This window comes from Cebus imitator, unplaced genomic scaffold (genome assembly GCF_001604975.1).
Source record: "Cebus imitator isolate Cc_AM_T3 unplaced genomic scaffold, Cebus_imitator-1.0 Scaffold7, whole genome shotgun sequence".
Lineage (NCBI taxonomy): Eukaryota > Metazoa > Chordata > Mammalia > Primates > Cebidae > Cebus > Cebus imitator.
In genome coordinates, this window is record NW_016107322.1 from 9,556,048 (window position 1) to 9,577,189 (window position 21,142).

Sequence of the window (21,142 nt, forward strand, 5' to 3'; positions counted from 1 at the left end):
TACCAAAAAAAAAAAAAAAAAGAAAAGAAAAAAAGAAATGGCTTTACTCTAAAATTTAAAAATTATTAGTTTTGACAAGTCAAGTAAGTAATGTATATTTTAAAATTTATTGACTTTATATTTGCATATAAGCTGAAGACTAATTATTTTATTCGTTAAAGAAATATTGATTGAATGCTTGTTTGGTTCCAGGCAATGGATCATAACAGTTATTAAAACGGATCCAAATATCTAACCTTGTGAAGCTCTCACATTCTAGCAGGGAAGAAAGAAAATAAAGAAGTAAATTAATTATAGGTTTCAGATGTATGCACAGTGGAGGAACTTTGAACAAGGAAGCAGAAAGAGAGTGGGGCCTGTGCACGTTTCAATAAGGTAGTGAGGAAAGACAGAGCGGGGGACATTCAGCAAAGACCCAAGGACGATGAAGAACTGTGTCATACACATTCTCAAAGCCCACGAGCAAGGACTGCTCTGTTTCAGTTAACATGATATGGTTTAACATGTTTCTTATCATATATATGGAATAGTCCAATCAGCAATCTCTTCCGCACCAGAAGAGACTGCTGATTGGACTATTCCATGTATATAATAAGGAAATAAATGTCTGCTTCAGAGGTTGAGCACCATGTTGAAAAATCACAGACGAATTCTTTATTTGGGTATAATAGATGTAAACAACCCTGCATAGGACAAAAGCATATGGAAAAGTCAAAGGAGAAGTTGGGGAGCAGCTTGTTACCATAAAATAGGGAAAGTCTGAGAGGAACAAAGGGAGGAAATGAGGAAAGAAAGGTAAAAAGGGAAAGTGAGAGGGAGAGAAAGATAAATTCCAAAGAGAGAAAAAAAAGGGCAGGGAAGCAGAGAACAAATAGATAACAGATCAAAAGAAAGAAAAACCTAGAGTAGAAATAGGGAAACTTCTCCAAATGACCACATGGTAAATAGTTTAGGCTTTATGAACCAAAGGGAGCTCTGTCGGACTGCTCAATTCTGCCTTTGCAGTGTAAATGCAGCCACAAGAAATACATAGAGTAGTGTGGCTATGTTCCCATAAAACCTTATTCATAAACATTAACATTTAAGTTTTGTATGTCACAAACATGCCACAAAATATTTTTCTTCTTTTTGCTTTTTTTAGCTTTTGAAAAATGAGAAAAATAAACATCCTTAGACGACAGTTCTCTAAAACAGGCCGTAGTTTGCCCATCCCAGACCTAGAGACATAGAGACAAATCGCATGAATCAATATGACGCAGTGAGAGGTGGAAAGGAGTCCGATCAAGTACCTTGGCTTTGCAATTTGTGGGTTCTTCCACTTCTCAAAGCTTCACCGCTTTAACCCATGAAGTGAGAATGTTAAAATAAACGAACATCAAATTCTCTTCTAACAGTAACTTCTATTTACTTTATTACTGTTCACTGTTTTAGTTCAATTATCTGCAATAACCTTAGACAAAAATATGTTTCACCCTGTGGGTGTAGAAGTGACTTCTTTTAGGCCCTTTAGGAAATTGGTGCCGCTATGATTTTAGTGATATTTTCCCAGGAAGTCCCTGAAACGACTGCTCTCAAGTGCAATGAGGTAAGGTCACAATATGACCTGGCAAGATGTCCGTAGTTTGTTTCTAAGTAAGAGCCCTCCCTAAGTGGTGGGTGAAAATTCTCACCCATACCAGTTGATCTCATTCATTCTAGTTTAGACTTCTTTGAGACGCCAGGTGCACTGAGGTTTGGCTTTATAATGGTGAACATGTGCTCCCTGTTGAAACAACCCTTGCTACCCTGCTTCAGGGCAGTGGGGTTGTAGACTCTGACTTCCTTTTTAACTATTTTTCAGCATAGTTTCAAATTTATATATTGAATAAGGAAGTATTCCAAGATATTTCCTGTGTTTCAGGATTTAATGTTTGTTAAGGTCTAATATAATTATTAATGCTAATTCTAGAAAATATATGGCATTTTCTAGTAGCAAATAAAAAATATTCAACTTACTTAGATTGTGTTTCTAAAGATGGCTACCATTATGTCTACCATTCCACTCCCATATCAGGCTTTGGAATCTATTATCCCCCTCCTCTTAAATCTGTGCTTACTAGTGACTGGCTTTGACCAGAACGCAGGAGAAATGACACTGTGTAATCCCTGAGGCCAAGTCTTATCTGCAGCTTGTAATTCAGCTTTCTTGGAGTTCTCATCCGTCTTCTATTGGAGAGGCATAGAGAGAAAGAGGCCCAGCTAGCCCCGAGCTGTTCTAGCCATTCAAGCTGAGATATCGCAGAGGTGGCTGAATTCACCAGCCAGCCATGTATTCCAACTGAACCTTATCTCCAGCTGATAACCCAGCTGAATGCAGCCAAATGAGTAAGAAAATACGACAAGGAATGGAGGAAATGCTCAGGCAAGCACACCCACCCCATGAATTCCTGACCCACAGAATCTTAAGCAAATGAAATTGTTCTGGTTTAAAGCCATCAAATGTCAGGTTAGTCTGTTGAGCCACAATAGATAACAAAAACAAGCTTGACACTAATTAAATTCAGAATGATCAATTATACCACATCTACTTTAGGTAATCTATGCATGGCTTATCACCAACTAGCTGCTCTATGGTAAACCATGCTGAAACCGGTAACGTTCACACTACATGCCCGCCTTGTTTTTAACATTCATTGTTCTTTAGATCAGCTTTCTTGCTGGTTAATCTAATCCATTCAAAGTAAAATATAATTAATAATGAGTAGCATCACAAAGGTTTAAATTATCTATAATAAATTTAACATTAATTCTGATTTCTAATTATTAGAATTAGCCATTTGTTCATAATGCCAATAAAAATTCAATTCTGTTGTTTTGTGGAATGTAGTGTTCACTTCTCTAAATAAATATTTTTTAAAAATAACTAGTACACTAGGGAAAGATGGAAAATTCATATGCTGTTGAAATTAATTTTTTTCTTAATGTGCAAGTGAAGTTGCACTACATAAAACTATTTGTAATGGCAAAATACATCTGATATTTATTTTAATTATAGCTTATTTGAGGTTGGCCTAATGTTTTCTTGAGGCTCCTTTTTTAAATTTTTTAAATTGTATCTGGGCTCTGGGGTACATGTGCACATCCTGCATACTGCAGGATTGTTGCATAGAGGTACATACGTGCCATGGTGGTTTGCTTTCTCCATCCCTTCCAATCCCTAATCCTACGATTAGGCATTTCTCCTGGTGTTATCCCTCCCCATCCTCCCCGCTATCTCCCCTGCCCTCCCCTCCACACTGCTACCTGGCCCTGTGAATATTGTTCTCTTCCCTGTGCCCAAGTGTTCTCATTGTGCATCACCTGCCTACGAGTGAAAGCATGCAGTGTTTGATTTTCTGCTCTTGTGTCAGTTTGCTGAGAAGGAAGGTTTCTAGGTTCATCCATGTCCCTACAAACGACACAAACTCATCATTTTTTTAATGGCCGCATAGTACGCTCCTTTTTAAAGACAAAATAAAAATAAGAGTGTAACTACTTAAATGGCAACACAAATCGATGTTAATAAATTAGTGCATTCATAAAAGAACACCCAATTTTACTGCTAAAAGCACAGCGATGTATGCAGCATTATGTAGTTTAGAAGGCACACTGATAAGTGCCTATATTCAAATCCTTTTCTGTGCCCTTTGTGTTCTTATCTTCCCAGGCCAGCAGACAATCCTGCTTTTCACTAACCTTTGGCATGCCACCATGAGCAATAAACTGCATGCTCCTGCACAGTCCCTGAGCTCCCTTCATTAGCATCACCTGTGGTATGTTCCATTTGGAGCAGCCCCATCAGCCCCACACACCTGCTTTAGTGCCTGCAGGTAGAACAAGATTCAGTGTCACAGGGCTCTGGGGAGTCCATCTGTATGCCCTAAAGCAGCAACTAAATAACCATCATCTTCAACAAGCATACTGTAGCCCCTAATCCTAGTAATTGTGCCTCTGTAAGGTTGAAGTGAAATGCTACACTAGAATCGGAACAGAGTCACCATGTAGTGACCAAAAAAATTAAGCAAAATGTTTCCTTCATTTTCAAAATAAATTTGCTTTTGCGCAACAAATTATTTTTCCACCTTTAAAGATAAAATATATTTATTTTTATCTTGAAATTTGTACTAAATCTTTTCACAAGCCACAGAAAAGTGGCAAACATTTTGATTTTTTGTCATATTATGTTTTAAGCACAAATTATGAAGGACATCTTCAAAAACATACAAGGTAATATTTTTCTCTTAAAATCTTGTAATGGTGGCTGGGCGTGGTGGCTCACGGCTGTAATCCCAGCACTTTGGGAGTCCAAGGCGGGTGGATCACGAGGTCAGAAGTTCAAGACCAGCCTGGCCAAGATGGTGAAATCCTGTCTCTACTAAAAATACAAAAAATAGCTGGGCATGGTAGCAGGCGCCTGTAATCCCAGCTATTCAGAAGGCTGAGGCAGAATTGCTTGAACCTGGGCGGCAGAGTTTGCAGTGAGCCGAGATTGTGCCATTGCACTCTAAGCCTAGGCGACAAAGCGAGACTCTGTCTCAAAAAAAAAAATTGTAATGGTATAAAGCACTTCCTGTGCAAGTTAGGAGGGTAAAATTGACACACATTTAAAATTCACAAAAAATTTATAGCAATGAATCATAAAAAGATATAATGAATGTCTGTTACTGAACGATGGATGAAAGATAGGTAGTTAAACCAAAGGAAACTTAAAAGGCTTAATTTGAGTTCTTCTCATGAACTCACACTTTTCTTTTTTATGCCTCTTTTCTTTGCCAAGAAGAATTTAGCTGTGACACGTAATGGGTATATTTTGTTAAAGCTAAGTTCTTTCAATGTCAAGTTATTATATCTTCTACATACAGAGAGGAGTTGGTGCCAAGATTTCTAACAAGTAGGTACACATTCGTCTTCAAACAGAAAGGCACTAAAAAGCATTGTGTTGGTAGATTGATGTGTTGAAAGATATGCAACCCAAATCTGACGCTATTAGACTAACGGCTGTTTTTAAGGGTGAAAAAAAGTCTATAGATGAACCCTCAGGCTACAAACAAAAGGCTTTGATCTTCTTGCCCATTTTGTAGGAAGAAGCATATATATTTAACCTATAATAATTTCAAAACAGGGCAAGAACCTTGCCTTAATTATTCTAGGTGTCACCTGACAGACTAATTATATATATATTCTGCTTAAATATTTTAAGTGAAATGTAAGAAGAAATGAAATAAAATTTTACTGTTAAATGACTTTCCTTTACAATAAGAATGTCTTATATATGTGAGAAAGGACTGGCCACCATAATTTAATCCTTATTAAGTTTTGATTTCACATTTCCAGCTCCAAATACACGAATCATACACTCTTCATCTTACCTATGAGAAACTGAGGACTTGAATATATCTTTCTTGGGTTGCACTGTTATTAATGATTAAACCTTTGTTCCCTGATTCTCAGTCTAACGCTATTTCCACAGCATAAGCTACATTACTTCACTGACTTTGAGTCTCTGAATTTAAAATAAAAAGATATATTTCAATAACTAATGGTCTAAATTAAAGCTCAACAACTCCTTATACCTTTTTTTTTTTTGAGACAGTGTTTTGTTCTTGTTGCCCAGGCTGGAGTGTAATGGCACGACCTCGGCTCACTATAACCTTCACCTCCCGAATTCAAGGATTTTCCTGCCTCAGCCTCCCAAATAGCTGGGATTACAGGCATGTATCACCACACCTGGTTAATTTTGTATTTTTAGTAGACACGAAGTTTCACCATGTTGGTCAGGCTGGTCTCGAACTCCTGACCTCAAGAGGTCTACCAGGCTGGTCTCGAACTCCTGACCTCAGCCTCCCAAAGTGATGGAATTACAGGCATGAGCCACCAAGCCTGGGCTACTTTTACAATTTGTAATGGGATGCATTTCTTTTAGACAGTGTTCTGAAAAAAAACCCCAGAGTTCTGGATTACAAAGCGGAGCCTATGCTCTTGCGGTTGTAAGGAAATTAGAATTCATTCAACATATGCCTTAGTTGCCAGAGATCCTCAACTAACTTAGAATTTTTCCAGATGAAGAAAGGGACAACTCAGACAAAATTCTAATTCTATAAAGCAGAAGAAGGGAAAGGACATAAAATAATAAACAGAGAAGTTTGTTTAGGTCATGACATTGCATTGTAGCAAAACACTGACAATAAGACTTAAAATATACGATCAAACATAGATGTTGGTTATATTTATGAACGCAACATTAAGGTAGCATTTTTCAAAATATACTATGCAGAATATAAGTTCCTCACTATATTAAAAAGTTTTAAGTGAAAACAAAAGTGTCCAGTTCAAATATACATAATGATAGACTGGATAAAGAAAAGGCAGCACCTATACACCCTGGAATACTATGCAGCCATAAAAAAGAATAAGATCATGTCCTTTGCAGGGCCCTGAAAGGAGCTGGAGGCCACTCTCCTTAGTAAATGAATGCAGGAACAAAAAAACAACACCACATGTTATCACTTGTTAGTGGATGCTAAATGATGAGAACACTTGGACAAACGAAAGGGAACAACACACACTCAGGCCTATTGAGGGCGGAGGGTGGGAGGAGGTGGAGAATCAGGAAAAATAACTAGTGGGTAGTAGGCTTAATATCTGCATGATGAAATAATCGGTACAACAAATCCCCATGACACAAGTTGATCTATGTTACAAACCTGCACATGTGCTCCTGAAATTAAAAGTTAAAAAGCAAAAACAGAGACAAAAACAAAAATGAAAAAATGGCATACAATATCACTTCTTGATATCTGCAATGCCTGTGATCATATGAAAGGTTCTGTGAAGTTATACAGTAAAAATATTTATTTAACTTTTTTCACAAGTGTTTCCCAAACTTGCTTGACAACAAAACCCCACTTTCAAATATTATCATTTCATAAAACACTTGGAAATACTGAGTTAGTATATATCTTGTGTTCTGAGAGCTAAGCAGAGCTCTATCATCCATTCAAAGCAGGTTTCAAATCTCTCCTCTTGGAATAAAAATGGTACAAAATATCATTTATGATTACCAGTTCATCTTTAGTTTCACTTTTCTTTTACTGAGACAAAAATTTAAAACAAATTAAAAACACACAAATGATTTTAAAAAAACAAATCATCCAATGTAGCTACTTCAACATGTAAAAGATGAAACTCACATCTTGATTTCATTCACTTAGAAGGTCATCTGTCATGAGAACCAATCACTTTAAGTAAGATTTTAGATTATCTCCCATCACTAATACACACACCACACGTACTGATTATTGTATGGCTATGTTGTATAAATTAAAGATGATATGCAGTGCCTGGACTGTATGGGCACCTGAAATTTCATCAGACTACTTTTTATGAGTTTTACTTTATTTTCTGCCTCTGCCCCTGTTCGTATAGAAGATGAAGAGAAGGTTTCTTGCATACAAGTTAAAAGAAAAAACAACAATCCAACCAACCATATCAACTAACCAAACAGACAAAAAATCAATCCCCAGGGCTTCCTGTAGAACATAAGTTTTTCATACAAGAAAGATAAAAAAGAACCTGGTGAAAAAGATCTGTCAATTGGTCTTAACAGCTAGCTAAGAAGTCGTTCTTGCTGGTTGTTAGTAACTCAGAGGAATCACTAACAACTAATCCTATCCCTTGCTGCTGTTGAGGCCTTAGGTGCTAATATCCTGTTATAATAGACGTGAGTGTTACACCTTATTCTGTACAGGGCATACTTCCATTAGATCATGTGGGAATGTGTAAAGCATGAGTAGTTTGAATTTTTCTTTCCTGAACAAGCTACACAGGACTGGCGTGGGAGTGAGTACATAGCCCTGTATAGTTTGGAAATTTCAGGTTTCTTTTGTTAACAGATGGTGGAATGGACAGAAGAGCTAACATTTGCTGGGTATATTTTCACATACTGATTTAGTCCATTCAGATTTAATATTGGCTTGTGACAAGATATGCGGTGATCTCAGAAATGTGATTTAAGCAAGTATCACCAAACAATTTAGCATTACCTCAGTATCGAATTACAAGCTTCAGAGTAAACCAAATCTCAATGATGAAACCGTTAATGGTTTCCCTCTGTCTTCAAATACATATACACTTACATTCTCAACAATTCACTGGGCATTGAGCTAGAGCTTTGTTTAATGCAAAACCTGGCCATGCGAAAAATATGGGCACTGAAGTGGAAAATATTTTTGCATTCTTCTGTGCCAGCGTTGCCCTTTTCTGTCAAGTTTCACACGCACGTGTCCACAATGGGAGCAATATTTACAAGCTGCGTTTTACATAATTCCATGGAATGACTATCTACTCTTCCACTGAAGAGAATTACCTTGGCACCCCAGCTTGCCATTCAGTCCTGCTGGTTCGTTGGTTCTATTGTGTATCCTGCAGAGTGATACATTGCAGCATCTTTGCCTGTTGTGGCTGAAGTGGAGTCATCCATCACTGCAATCACAGGAACTGAGGACCTTATGGACTGGGAGTAAATTATGAAGCTATGAGGAAGGTGATCATTTTTGCAGAAACAGCTATTTTATGTTCCTGTTTTCTATACCATCCTTTCTTTCTTGTCTGGGGTAATGAAAGAGTAAAAGCCACAGGACCAGTTTTTGTCCTTTGGATTCATGCTGAAAAAAGAAAAGACAATCAATAAAAATGCTCTTAACAAGCCTAAGATTGACTGGTCTTTTTCTGTTTATTTTGAATTTCAGGTGTAATTCTCTGTTGACCTGCTGTTAATGCTATGTAGCTGTGGATTTCCCAGATTTAAGTGTGTTATAAATGGATAAACTTCACCATGTTGGATGATTTAAACTAACTGATTTGAGATCCAGGCTGGGTATGACAAAGGAAAAGTTGTCAATTACCTTTAGTGAATTTCAGTCACATAGAGCCAAACTAGGTAACTTATTCTTTGCCTACCCTTTCATCTCTCCCCTTCTTCTGCAGTGAAAGCATCAATTAATGCTTGAAAATACAATCTAAATTCATATGGCACTTCAAAATTTATAATTTTTGCTTTATGTAATTTATGTGTCTTTATTTTATTCTAGTGAATTTGGAGTCAGTTTAAAATTCATCATGTGGTAAAATATGGTTAGGTAATTTAAAGAAAAGTGTATTCCCCAATACAATTTTAAAAATTGAAATGAAAAATAAATAATACAATTTAAATATTGCTAATATGTGACCAAGTAGGTTTTTTTTCTTACTTCAGTTATTCTACAGTTACACAGTTTGATCTTGTAAAGCCTATCAGTACTGATCCGCCTTCTTGTTATTATACACTCATTGGCTATGTTTTAATAGACGTGTGTTATATTGTTATGAACACTTACTACTTCTTTCATGCAGTTTTTGTCTAGGAAGTGATTATTTGCTTTCTTAGAGAAAGCTAAATAGTTTCCCTTTGAAGACTGATTTTCTTTAACATAAATAGCATGATGATTCTTCTATATAGTTACTTTGACATGGCTTAAATAGCAAAATTATGTCACATGTAAATCAACAACCTAGTTAATGGAATCAAAATTAGTATTTTAAATTTGGGACATTGTTTTTTATGGGCAATAAGATTTTAAGGCAACATTCTGATTAAATACTGCATACCGAAAAGAGACTAAACATAGGTTATATCTGGTTGCTGCATATGAAAGGTAAATATTTAATGCAAGCGAAACTAGCATTTTTGAAACAACTATTTACCTTTTATTTAGAATGACCGCACACATACTTTCTTGTACCGTAGCTAATGAATGTTTATGCAAAGCACCAACATCCGTAGTGGTAATAAAGTATCATGAAAATAAACGTTGGAAAAGAAATTAAACTTTCTTTGTATGGGGGAAAAGTGTTTTTTTATATGAAACATAGCAAAGCAAGCTAATCCTTCCACGTTTAAATGCAAATTTTATTGAGATGAATCAAAGTCAAGGAAAGCCAGGCATAAATAGTTTTATTCTAGTTTAAACTACTTTATTGGCTACAGCTGGTGTTTTTGACCGAAGCCAGTCTCTTATACCTTAACGGCAGCAGCGCATATCCTACCAATCTTTCACTAAGGAACAGAAAGTTCACTAACCTGAAGAATCATTCTACACTTTGCTCTAACCATTTAGTAAAATAATGAAAAGGTAACTCTGTGTTAAAAAACTGTATTTCCATATTTTTAGTTAAAAGTTTAAAGTTAGGGTGTTTAGGAATGTAGAACTTACAGGGGCACTAACCAAAGATGGTTCTGGAAACGCTCTTACGTGTTGCATTCGTCATTTTTGGTTGCATGATGGCCTTGCATCCAAGGGTCGTCTAGATGAAATACTTAAAAAAATTTCTACCAGGAGCCTAATTCGGACCCTACATAGACCAAGATTCTAGGATTTCACATGTCCTTGCAATGAAATATTGAGACTCCTATTTCAAAGATAGATTTATAGGCGTGTATGTAATCTAGGTTGCTCAAATTTCACACAAATATTCAAAACCAGATTAAATTCATATGGTTTTCTATATGAGACAGAAAACAGCTTTGGATGTATCACCTTTGTATGTCTGCTTTTACTAAAAGCTAAGTTGCATAATCCATAGTTAGTGGCCTCTGATGCTTAGCAAATGTCTTCACTGTTTTTTGTAAGATAGTTTCCAGATCTACAGCTTAATTTAAAAACAATTTATGTAATTGATAGAGCAAGAGATTCACCTGCCATATCTTAAACAGTCATTTGGCTGACATGCACCCTAACAAGACTAAACTCTTCCAGTCATGCATTAATTTGCTGAATGAAGAATTAATAAAATTCATTGTTGAACTAGTTGAAACTAGGGAGGAATGTTAGTCTAATCCTTGGCATACATATATTTCAAATATATGGATTACAAAGTATTCCACCTTAACTAGATAATATAGTATAATTAAGTCACTGGTTTTGAGCCCTATCATTGATGTGGAAAATAATTTCCACACAGAAACTGAGCTAATCAAAAGTTTTAGGAATTTGAGAGAAAATCACATAATGTCCACATCAGAAGCAAACAAAAAAGTGCTCAGCATTGTCTGACTCTATTTCCCGTTCAGAATTTGGAAGTCTCACTTGATGGGTTTCTGTACTCAATATATTTACTGTTCTGATATAAATGACAGGAGCATACATTGCTCTTCTTCCATCAGCTCACTTGAAATTGTCTCACAAAATAGCCCTTAACTGTTACAAAACTTGATTTTTATATTCCCAAGAGGAATTCTTTTTCTATTTTAAGAACATTGGGATTATTGTTTCATAGTAAAGCAATCATTATAGTGCCTTTGGCACCTGTGACTGATTTTCTCCGTTTACATGTTCTTACATATTGTTAATCCTTCCCTTGTGTACTGAAAAGGCATCTGGCATTAGTCAGTAGTGGATTAAAGATCTTCTGTTTGCTTCAAATATATATTTAAGGTTCCATATCTCTGATGTAGAAAATGCATGATTATTCATTTTTAAAGCCAGTTATATAATTTACCTAAGGTTGTTTTTCAAAATTAAAACATTGAAATACATAAAACCAAAGCTAGAAGAAGAAAATTCACTTTTAGATAGCTGTATAATAGGATTTCCATTTTCTGTAAGTTGAAATGATGCTTAATAAAACATAGTTTTTGCATGAATTGAGGTATTTTATCAGACATATACTCTATCCAGTTTGTTTTTGTATTTTACATAATCACCAAAAATATAATTACAAAACCCTTGTCAGAATGGAATTTTTACTGGGATCCTGGTCAACAATGACATAAAAACACAATATCAGAAGTATAGGAATATCTCTAAGACATCTACAAATGATGAAGAAATTTTCAAATACCCTGTGCCCAATGGTATGCTTAAAATGTCCTCCTTTTGATCCAAGTAACTCACAGAGTTTAGAATCCCAGGTTAAATTTCCCCCTGAATATTTCTGGAAATTTTCATGCAGTCTGCTACCTCTAGTACCTTTTATGTGCTTCAACCCTGGTGAAATATTGAATAAACTTGTCTCAACAATCAGACAAATGTTCATCCAGCACTGCTTTAGCTTTAATTTCTGTGCAGTGATTTTTGCAACTTATGGAACTGGAACCAATGTCAAGACTTAATCAACTGTTGTCACTTATTTATACCACATAGGGGTAGAAGGCACAGTGAGAATAGCCAAGAGATACACTGAATTTAAATTTTCAGCTAAGAAAATCAGATCTGTAACCATAAACAAAATCCAGAGACCAGCATGATTCAAGACATGGATGGAGTTTCCACTAAAATTTAAGCTCTATGAGGGCAGTTTTATGAGTTCATCAAATTTTAGTTTTGTGAAAGCAGATATTTTTGTCTGCTCTCATTGCTGTAACTATTCATTGCTGTAACTAGAGTAGACCATAGTTGCTGCCCAGTAGTCATTTGTTTAATGAATGACTGAATCAAAAATATATACAACACGAGAACAACAACAACAACAGCAACAACAAAAACAGAGCAGATAGTAAAACAGAAGATGATGGCCAAAAAGAAAGAACATGAACTAGAAGTCAAACTAATTGGTAAAATATAAATCACTCAAACAGTCACACAGACAAAAATAAGAAAAACCCAAAATAGGAGAGCAAAATAGGCAATGAAGAACTTGAGCATACTAGAGATGACCTTTCTTGGAGTACTTGCTATGTGTAGGTATTGCTCTAAGTATTTTACATATGTTACTTCCTTTTGCCCCACACATTATCCTACTGTCATCATATTACAGACAGGAATGTAAGTCACAAGAAGACTCCATCTTGTTTAAGGCCTCGATTTTAGAAAGTGATAAACATTACATTTGAATCAGAGCCTTCTGTCCCTAAACACTTTGCTATACTCCCTCCCTTTGGACTCCTTGAATATAATAAATATGAAATGGAGCCTGGCATAGGAAGCAGAGAAATGGATGTACAAGAGTAGGAAGAGAACTTGATTTCTAGCCAAACATCGAGGCCAGCCAGGAAAATTAATAAATTGGATTACTGTTTGGGCAGACATCAAATCTAAAGCTTAGTTGACCCAGGAATACATACTGGAACAACATATTGGAAGCACATGGTAAAATATGGACAGATTTGATAACAGGTCTTTTTGTCTTTTATGTCATACTTCAACCACTTGAATTTTCTTGGTCCAGTAATTTCCAACATATTTTGAATATTAAACAATTTGTGGATTACCAAAGATTAGTATTTACATTTTAGTTCCTGATCTGTTAGTTGATTAGATATATATGACAAAAGATTCCTAAAAACAGAGTAATATTTTTCTATGCACTTGCATTTTGTATTTTCTAGGAGCATGTGTGTAATTTGAAAAAGTGAAAAAAAAATAGATTTAAGACATATTCTTTACTTAATTAGTAAGCATGCTGATGTGACTTTGGATTGTTTAACAATTGGATGAAATCAGATGGCCACAGAAATATAATCTGAAGAGTCGACTTTAATCTGTATTTGGATAACTACCATTCATTAAGTTCTCATTTGTTAACTGCTTGTATATTAATTAGCGCAGGTTTTCTCAACCTTGGCATTATTGATATTCTGGATAAGATAATTCTTTGCTGTTGAGGAATGCATTTTAGGATGTTTAGCAGCATCCTGGTTTCTACCTACTAGGTGCCAGTAGCAAACCCCTATAAAAGTGAGGTGCTTAGTGCACAGAATTTATGTTCTCTTGTATTGTACCTCATCTCACTGTGGTTCCATATGTGACAGATAAAGTCAAATGTTTCTTTAAAGGGTAGAAAAATTCTACTCACTGAACTACTAAGAGGAATACTAATAATTTTATCAACTACATCACAAAATGTATAAATGGGATCAATAATATAAAAGCTTATTTCTCATTCAAATAATAATCCAAATATGTACCAACTGCCATGAAAGACCTTTTCCATGTGAACATTCAGAGACCAAGGTTATTTGCACATCGTGACTCCAATGTATTCTGAGCCTCTTAATTTCTGCTGGTGGAAGGGGAAAGAGATAAATGAAAGAGATGATGTTCTGCTGTTCATTGGAAGGGCAAAGACAGGGCTTGAAAGCTGTATCTTAGATGTATCAGACTTTGAATCACATTACGTTGGCTACAACTCAGTTACATAACCAAGCCAAGGAGATTTGCAAAATGTAGTCTAGCAGTGTGCCCAGTATAAGGAAGAAACACATATTTAATGAACAGTTTGTGCATATACCCTAGAAAGCATAGAAGCAATGTTTGTGTGACTCAAGAGAGAAGTAAGGAGAGGGAGATGAATTATGCCTCCTAAAACTGAAAATGATTCAAAAGCACACTGATAGAGAAATGAATAAATAAATTGGAATGCATTCATACAATTGAATATATGCAGCAGCAGCAAAAAACAAAACAAACAAACAAAAAACCACCTATTGTTAAACATGACATCAGGGATGAGCCTTTGGAAGCATCAAGACAAGTTAGCATGTACCAAAAGACCACACTGTTGTATCTAACTATAAAATTTAAAAACAATCCCCAAATTCTTCAATATATTATTTAGGTGCATGATAAAACTAGAGCAAGAAACCAGTAAACACAGAATGCAGAATAGCAGTTATCTTTTAAAAAATACATAAGGTGGGTGGAATAGGAGAATGGTACAATCATAGGTGCAAGTTATTGGAAATTGTCTTGTTTGAAGGCTGATTGATGGGCTTAATTTTATGCTTCGTATTTTCTTGATAAGAAGTATACTATTGTTTATGCATAAATAATGCATTACAATAGAAAATATTAATACAAAAAGATCAAAACAGAACAAGCACATTAGTATTTATTTAGTATGGAAGATCATATATTTTCTGAGCATTTACCAATGGCAAATTTAACCAAATTGTTAAAGCATTAGGACTCTTACTGCTAGTTATTTTAAAAACCTTCTTAAGACAGGACAAAGCAGTTAATTTCCAGCATAAATTTCTGGTACTATATTTCAATTTAGCTGTAATCACTGTTAATTTGTTATTTATTTTGATTATGGCACATTAGTTTTAATATTAGGATTTGTAACTACACTATTTTGGATAACATGGAGGAAATTGTTTTTCACTCTATTATGTGCTTGAAAATGTGATTTTATTATTTCAGAGAGGAGGCTTTCACCTCCAATATTTTAAAATTTTAATGCTAAGAGCAAGAGAAAAATACAGAAGTATGTTTTATGTTAAACTCTACTAGTATAATCTACTTAATTTGATGAGGAATGTAAAAAAGAAAAAACCTTTACTGAGTATGCTGTTAAAAACAGCCTATCTGTGCACTGAAGAACTAATTCATATTGGAATAAAAAAACAAGAAATAATCTTTTGGAGCATAAATATAGAGAAATAGCATCAATTCACCAAGATCAATCGTTTGTCTGTGGGCCAATTAGTTGACAACCCTTATTATAGTCAAATACCCTCAATTTAGTTACAAAATTAGAATGTGGGCTTGGACACTGTCAAAGCTGAGGACTTTCTTTCACCTTCTCAGATCCCTGTTTGACATATTCTTTCATTTTCAGTTTGGAATCTATTGTTCATCATATGTACTGATTACATCCTGGGGCCTCATGGAAAGAAAAAAAAAGATGCAAGAAATTCACTTAATCCTTCTTTTTCCTTTTCTACTCTAGTATCATAGGAATGCTTCTAGGTATTCATTTACGATACAGCATCAAATAAATATCTTGTAATTTAATTGGCAATGGATGATTGATAAAACTGTATTAATAACATAATCATGAGAGTATTTTAAAAGAGATTTCACATGAAGTCAAAATACCTACTTCATACCCATAAAAATTTAAAAAACACACTTACATTCCCTGTAACATTTAGTTATCATTTAGGTTTGAGCATTCAAAGAAACACATATTGTTCAAGCATCATTTTTTGGTAAATGTACATACAAAATCTCAAGCAAATAAATTTGCATAGGGATGGTCATGATATTTTGACAAGTTTAGGATGGATAAATATAAAACTGACGCAGAAACTGTGATGCCTGACAGACATTGGTGTTTGCTTCATTATTGTCATGGAAATTTTGTATAAAAATAAATTTGACAAGCTTTGTTATGTTTGGTGCAATTGAAAAAGTTGTTTGTGTAATTCCTTTGATGATTAACTGACTAGAGTTTTAATGATGCCATTGAAGAGAAAAACAATGAAGCATCATTCCTAGCAACTGGTACCCAGCAGCATAGAAAATGATTCACATTTGGCAAATTTACCTTGAATACAGCTGTTGGATGAACATAAAATTTGAATAGTTGGAAGAAAAATGAGATATGGAGCCTAGCATTTATAATGAATTATCAAGTGTGAATAATTGCACTCAGTTGAACCAAAACACTTAAATTTTTGAAGCTGACTCATCATTTTAATAATTTCCTTTTAAAAGCTGTTTTATGCCTAATAAATCCATATAACATCAAAGTGCTTTGAAACACAATCTCTGTTATTTCTTTCATTAGATAAGGAAGAAGTGAAACTTAAAGTAAAATGTTCCGTGAAGAAAAAAAATATATTTTTGCATGATATAGTGATTACCACACTATTTATTCTGACTGTCTGGGTTCATTATCTGGCTCTATGTGGTAGCAATTGTGTAATCATAAAGTAGTTTTTGGAGAAAAATTTGGTTCACAGGAGCAAAATTTGCCAATCAGAAAGAGCATGAGATTATATGCAGGATGGAGGTTAGACAGAGGAGGAAAAATCTTGATTTTACTCTTGCTAGTATGCTAGTTGTTCAGGGATATGACCCAGAGACCATGACATGCGAACTTAAACTCAATTAGCATAATTCTCTCTGACAGGGATAATCATGGTATCTAATTTTGTCACACCTAGAGGGGAAAAATATTACCAGTACATACTATTGCCTCTCTCAAAGAGTAAATGACATTCACATAACTATTGCCTTTTCTCAGATTTATAATAAGAAAAGGCAGTACTATAAGGCACTTGTTTTATGTGACTTTCCTTTTTGTTTTGCATCTTCTAAACTTCTTAATTTTGATTTCCCCTCAATGCCTAGTGGTTATTGGAACAACTATGTTCCATTAAGTAGGAAGAAAGATTTTTATATACTGAGATTTACAAACCCTTACATCTTTTTTTTTTTTTTTTGACCAAAACCACAAAGAGATAGATAACAAATGGCTATCAAAAAATAAAGTAATACATAAAAATTTCAACTGCATTTGGTGAATTTAAAATTTGGGCACCAGTAAGCTAGGCTGTGAGGTATTTTGGATTTCAGGGTCACATTAAGCAGTCATGTCAGGAGATGACTGGTGAGCAGAGGCCCCAAAAATGTAGGCCTTTTGAGCCTTCTAAAATTTGTGTTTATCACTCTATAGAATTTTAAAAGTTTTATTTCATGTGTTTTATTCAGTTTTGCATGTTTTTGAATGCATATAAATAAAATCATACTATAAATATTATTTAATTACACGTTCTTTAAATTAATTATCTCTAAGATTTGATCATATTTTTCAATTAAGCTATTATTCACTGATTCTCCTTCTACCTATTATTCAATTTCCTGGAGACAACACAATTTATTTATCATTCTTCTGTTTATAGACATTTGAATGTGCTTATTTTTTTCTTAATGTGAACAGTGCTACTTAAACATCATCATAGTTTTATCCTGGCTATCTACAGGTGGTTGTTTCTAGTTATATACAGTTATTATGGTCTAATATTTGACCCAAAACAAAACAAGAAATTTGTTTAACTTGACAGTAAAGTAAACCAAAAGTTTCACAAACAGAAGTAACACTCATTCAATGCAGAGTCATTTCTTAATTTTATTGTATTATATTTATATGCTATACCATGTTATTTTAGGTTGTTAACCTCTGGTCACCCTCCAACGGTCACAACCATAAAGCCAAGAGAGTAAAAGTTCAAGAATATTTAACTTGACAAACGAATTCAACTGAAGGCTGGTTCACTTTTACTCTCCTCTGTTTGAGATTCCTCTTTTTCTGAATGTTGAGCATTAGAAGATATCCTGTCAGATGGGCATCGTATAATTACGCTGTATATATACAAATGTATATATACATATATACGTTTTTACACCTACAGGGTTATTTGTCAATTTCAGCAGGAGTTTAGTATCTAGTCTGCAGTGTGGCTAGAAATGGAAGTTCTTACTTTTTGGAATCTTGAAAACTGAGACACATATTGGAATTTTGTACTTTCAGAAGTATTAGGTGAACTTGTTTTGGATAAGTTTCCCATTTACAACAAACAGAAGTTAGATGAAATAGAAAAACACATAAAATTATAACTACTGGTAGAGATTAGACATCTACCAAGGCAACAAGAAATTAGAACACAATCCCACGGAGTGGCAAAGTCCAAGTTTTCAAGGAGAATCTATCTGTAGACAGTTGCTACTACCCCTGCCTCCAGTCATTTGCTTACTTAAAAGCAACAACTCAAAGGCTGAGAGCAATTCAAATGTAAACATACAAGTAAATAGAAATGGATAGTGGCAATGATAAAAGAAGTATTTTAGCAATATCTACATCACATGGTAAATTGTTACACAAAACGTGGGAGGAAAAAATGAAATTAAAGTAATACAGTCCTTATGTTTTCTCAGAAGTGGTAATAGTATTAATAAATATTAGATTTTCATAGGTCACAAAACACATTAAAATCACTAGGACAACTCCAAATGGAGACTTAAAGATTATATAGCTTACATGCTAAGTAGAGAAATGGAATTAAGCATTCGTTAAAGGGTAGTTACCAAAAACTACATCAATTCTTAAAGTTATTGGGAAAATAATACAATATTTTTTTCCTGAGAGCTTGAAATGAATGAGAATATCTTCTATTATCATTTCTGTTCAATATTGTATTCAACAACATGTTGGAGGTTCTAGCCAGTACAATAAACAGAAGGTATAAAAATGAAAAGGAAGTATAAAGCTCATTATCTGTAAGTGATACAACTGTGTATGTAAAATATCTGAATGAATCCACATGTGAACTTAAAATTAATAAATGTATTTAGCAAGGTCACTGAATTCAAGATCATTATTAATTATACTTCTATATTAATGTTGACTAATATTGATCAAATAATAAACAAGTAAAGGATTAAACAAGTAAAATTATGTTCAAAAGTCATACCGCATATAATAACATAAAAATGATAGATAATATAAGAAACTGAATACCCAACAGAATGACTAAAATTTAAAATACTGGTCGGGCATGGTGGCACATGCTAGTATTACCAGCTACTTGAGAGTGTGAGGCAGGAATATCACTTCAGGTTAGGAAGTCGAGGCTGCAGTGAACCATGATCTCACCACTTCACTCCAGCCTGGGTGACAGAGAAAGACCTTGTCTCTAAAATAATAATAAAATAAAATAGGCCAGGAGTGGTGGCTCACTCTTGTAATCCTAGCACTTTGGGAGGCTGAGGCAGGGGAATCACCTGATGTCAGGAGTTCAAGACCAGCCTGGCCAACATGGTGAAATCCTGTTTCTACTCAAAATACAAAAATTAGCCGGTCATAGTGGTGTATGCCTGCAATCCCAGCTACTCAGGAGGCTGAGGCAGGAGAATCGCTTGAATCCGGGAGGTGGAGGTTGCAGTGAGCCAAGACTGCGCCACTGCACTCCAGTCTGGGCGACAGAGTAAGACTCTGTCTCAAACAACAACAACAACAACAACAACAACAAAACTAATAATAATAAAATAAAACAAATACTAACAATACTAAGTGTTATACAGAATGTGGAGCAATCAGAAGTTATGCTGTAGCTAGTATACAGGAAAAAGAGAAGCTTAAAGTTGTTTGCCAAGTGTTTGTAGCAGCATTATTTGTAATATCCCCAAATTGAAACTAGCCTAAATATCCATCAATAATAGATGACTGATAATAAACAAATGGTGGCATATTCCTAAAATATAACACTAGATCACAATAAAAATTAACTCACTAGGGCTGCCTGTAACAATATGCATGAATCTCACAAAATGTTACTAATGCAAAGAGTCCTAACACAGATAAATATAGATTTTATGGTTCTATTTTATAAAAGTTGGCAAAACTGATCTATCTAACTGATTCCTAACACAGATAAATATAGATTTTATGATTCTATTTTATAAAAGTTAGCAAAACTGATCTATCTGTCTGATTCCTAACACAGATAAATATAGATTTTATGATTCTATTTTATAAAAGTTAGCAAAACTATCTATCCTATGTAGATAGGAGTCAAGACCATGGAGGAGGAAGGTTAGAGATACTGAGTCAGGGCATCCGAGGGAACTCTAAGGTTGTAGTAATATTCTATTTCTTAATCTATGTGGATATGGGAAAGGCTAGAAATAAATTTTTATTAATAATTCTTTTTTTCACTCCTCTCTCTGAGAACTTTGACACATAACTTTAGAGTTTCTCTGATAAACGCAGAATGTATCTCCCTATATGACTTGCTTTGGTTAATACAATGAGGCAGAAGTGAAGGTATGTCTGTTCAAACCCTAGGCTCTAAAGGCCCTCATACATTTTTTTAAATATTTCATTTTAAATTTTTGTGGGTACATAGGAGAGGTTTCAATATCTCATGATATACATCATAGTAGATGTTTAAATATCTCATGTTGATACAGGCATGCAATGAATAATAATCACATCACAGGAAATGGGGTATTCATCTCCTCAAGCATTTATCCTTTATGTTACAAAAATATGAAAGGCTTCACGAATTTGTGTCATCTTGGCACAGGGGCAATGCCAATTTCCATATCATTTCAATTTTAGTCTATGTGCTACTGAAGTAAGTGCCCTCATGCATTTCTATTTGCTTTATAGCATTTCACTATGAGTAGAACATATCTGTGTTAGCCACCCAAATGGAGGATGGAAGAACTGTAGAGCAGAGATATACGAGATGTCTCACTACGTTTGTCTTGTTATAACAAAATACTTTAGATGAGCTAATTTATAGAGAACAAAAATGTATTTTTTCATGGAGGCAGGAATCCAAGATCAAGACACC

The 21,142-nt window shown here is 34.6% G+C and overlaps 1 non-coding gene across 1 annotated transcript; it reads right to left on the minus strand.

Annotated features, from left to right (window-relative positions):
* Nucleotides 1-20,826: 20,826 nt before the first annotated feature.
* LOC119472992 lies at nt 20,827-20,928 on the minus strand. The gene has a single exon (XR_005202161.1). It is a non-coding gene; the product is annotated as a U6 spliceosomal RNA (small nuclear RNA).
* Between the last annotated feature and the right edge of the window lie 214 nt (nt 20,929-21,142).